Source organism: Daktulosphaira vitifoliae, unplaced genomic scaffold (assembly GCF_025091365.1).
Source record: "Daktulosphaira vitifoliae isolate Bord-2020 unplaced genomic scaffold, ASM2509136v1 Scaffold_1, whole genome shotgun sequence".
Classification (NCBI taxonomy): Eukaryota; Metazoa; Arthropoda; class Insecta; order Hemiptera; family Phylloxeridae; genus Daktulosphaira; species Daktulosphaira vitifoliae.
Window position 1 is genome coordinate 75,159,149 of NW_026099572.1, and position 3,944 is coordinate 75,163,092.

The following is a 3,944-nucleotide window of genomic DNA, read 5'->3' on the forward strand; positions in this document are numbered from 1 at the left end:
ATTTTTTTCTATTTAATAATATTTATTTCAAACTTGCAAGTTGAGTTAAAAGTTATGGTAATAAATTCATTTTTTTTTTATTAAAACTTTCACTTTAAAGAACAAAAAGAAGTAGGTTCAAAATGATTACTTTTAACATATTAAAAATCAATAATAATTTGAAAATAATTAATTATAAAAATTATATAATATATAATTAAAATAATTACTAATCTGGATATAATTAAGGAAATAGGAGTTGATGTTGGGTTGGGTTGGTTACATTTTTAACTTTATAATGCTATAACTCATTGAAAAGTGTACGAATCAACACAATTTTTTTATGAGAAATAATATTTTTTAATAATCCCTTTTTCATTCGACATACTTTATCTTAATCAGGGTATTAATAAGAAACTAGCAGATAATGTAGCTTTTGTAATTATCCACCAATTTCTTAGAATTAAACACTATCTACTGATTTGCATCGAAGCGTTTCTTATGATAGTGATTTTAATCACTGTCAGATTAAATCTATACTGGACCCAACTATGCAACATCCCCACTATGCCGCGACCCCACTGTGCTGGGTTTTTTTTTATATTTCAAGATGAAAATCCATTATCTATGTATACAAAACAAATACTAGTTATAGTATTTGTTATTATAGTTATAGTATCTACTTACAAAGTTAATAGGTACCTGAAATAATCAAGGTAATTGTCTAAAGTATCACAATATTGTTATAAGTTTTTTTATCTAAAAAAAGTTAAATTCAAGTTGAAACTTAAGAAAAATATCAAAATTGATCGTTTTAAATAATTGTTATTTTATAATTGTTATTAGTCCAATAAGAACTAATATTAAATCGTAATACTCTAGCGACTGTAAGCGTTTTCATTAAAGACGTTGTGACTTAAAAAGTTTACGGCGAGTGGGCAACCGCTATTAGCTTAACCCAATAATTTCTACGGTGTCCAGATAAAGCTTTCATGTGAGAAAAAAATTATCAAAATTTGAGCACGCCAAGTACCTTCACTAAAACACGGATTTGCCGTAACTTTATTGGATCAGTATGGAAATTTTTATTCATCTTAATATTATCGATATACAGAATTGATAATAGCAAAATCAAATGTTTTACTGTTGCATATATATAAATATTGCTATTTTTCGGAGAATTGAAAACGTCGCTATAATGAATAATTAAGATAAAGCCGCGTATGAATAATAGAGTGAGAAATAATATCTCGTTAACCTGATGATTAATAAGAAAGGATCTTTATATTTAAATTTGTACAAAAAGAAGACTGTGGTTGTTGGCTCACATAAAATTAACCCTTAAACAGTCGCGTGAGGGTCTAGCAAACTCCCACATAAATAAAAACGGATGTATTATACTGCATAAAAGGTGTACATAGTTATAAATGTAGAAGATGGTTTTTATAGTAATATTGAATAGATTTTCATAAATAAATACCTTCGAAAAAAAAATGTATAACTTAAAATATCCATCAAAGTTGAAATGGGTCATATTGACACCCACGCGACTATGAACGTTAAAAATAGGTACGCGCCTGCTTAAGGGTTAAATTCATACAAATAACAATAAACAATTCAGTACAAAATGACAAATTTTATAATCAAAACATCCGTGTGGTATAAAAATAATAAAAATAACAATAATGAATATAATGTGCTAATAATTTACATAAATGTAACAGCAACTGCCAAACTCATTTATTACATTTTTGTGTACAATTATTATATGCCAATGTTTATACGTAAATATTTTAATCTAATGATTCGCAATTGTAAGTATCAAACATAACAACTATCTGGTAAACAAAGACAAACATGATACTAAATCTTATTACTAAACACAGATTAAATACACATAGATAGACCACGCCGTACACAATTTTGGCAGTCCAATTTTTATCATGAATGGACGCAGAGAAACGATGCGCTGGACGCAGGCGATTATGCTGATAGATAGCGTAAATTTTGAGTGCTTCTATTGGTTGAAATATACGTGGTATTTTAAATCTTTAATAATTATTAAATGAATGTATGATGCACATAATTAAACTGTTATTGTTATGCACGTTAATTGCATTTTATGACATAATATAAGGTTATTTATGATTTTAACTCTTTGTAATTATTTTTCATTGAAATTTTATTTAATTTTTTATTTTAATACTATACTAAGAATCCTTAACAGGACTTTTATATAAAATGTGGTATTACAGTACAAGACTCAACTGTTGGTCTCTAAATATTTTTATAAATTATTTTAAACAGAAAGCAGTGGCAGATAAATTACTTTGTAATTAGGATGAGTTGAAAAATCTTTATGATAAAAATCATCATGTGAGCTGTGCCCCAATATCACAAAGCTTTTATATTATACTTATTTTGTATTTGTATTACTATATCAAGATATATAATAATCACATCTAATAGTCCACAATAATAAAATATATTATTATTATGGACTATTAGATGTGCATAAATGGCTTTCTTTTTATTAAGTACGCTTCAAATATTTCATTTATTTTAGAATAGTATCCCATTAAATTTACCTACGTATGTGGTAACCAATTGAAACCAAATTTTTCAGGGATGCCAAATAATAAGTGGTAAACTGGGTGTTCGAAGTCCAATTTGACAACGCGGATAAGTGTTGTCAGGAAGAGTCAAAGTAATAACTAATTATAATATAACATTCACTGATAGAACACTGACCACTGAGAAGATGGTCAAGGCTCCTTTTATATTTACATTGTTCATTAAATAATCATTAAAATATTAATACTATAATACTTTATAGTAATTATAATGTTGCATATAAATTCCTTAAAACTAAAATATACAAAATAATTATGGGTTCACGACACCATCGCCCTTAAAGAGAAATAATATCTAAAATATTATTTCAAAAATTTTAATACATAACACATTTGAGTCCCAATAGGATACACAGCAAACTGATATAAGTTAATAAAAAACAATAATACATAGAATAAATAATTAATAGTGTTTTCATACATATAAACATGTAACATATTTTAAATAACATAAATACATAAAATAACCTATTTTGAAATCATGTATTATAAATTCTAAACATTCAGAAATTATGAAAAATATAAAATTTTAAAATTTGTTAAAATAAGATATCTGATACTTTGCTTTTAATTTAATTTTTACTTAAAATTATGTTTCTAATCTAATTAATTTATCAAGCCAGTAATACGATACTCAAACATGATTTTGCATGTTTATACATTTTTTTTTTAAATAATAAGCACTATTTTTGTATCTAGCTTTTCTGAAAGGTGTAATTTCATTTTATTCATAAATATAACTTTATAATTTTTTACGAATACATTTATTATGTATCATTTTTTCCACTTAACATAGCATATAGTTAAGATAGCATAATGACTCAAATAAGTATTAACTTATTGGTTCATTCTTTTTTGTAGGTATTGAGTAAATTCTATACTAGTGCTTTTTTAAAAAATATCGTTAAAAAATATTTCTGACATGGTAAAAATAATTCAGATTATTTAATCTTTTATATAACTCTTTTTTTGAACAATTAATTTATAATTTTTATGAAAATAACAAAAGAAGAGTATAAAACAAATCAAACAAATATTTATTAACAGACAAAACATAAAATATATATTCCTTTATAAAATTTAGAATTCTAGGCGAGTTCCATGGACTATTTGACTTTCAATGCTACCTTGTATTAAAAGATTTTTTAATTGTTTATCAACTTCCTCGTTATGACACATAGGGTATCTGTATTGTTTTATATTAATTGGATGAGCATAAGGAGTAATTATTTTATGTACAATTTGATTAGTATAAGATAATTTATCACCCGGTAAAATTAATATATCATTAAATTGATTGCATAAATTATTAATAGACGACTTTTCTTTGCC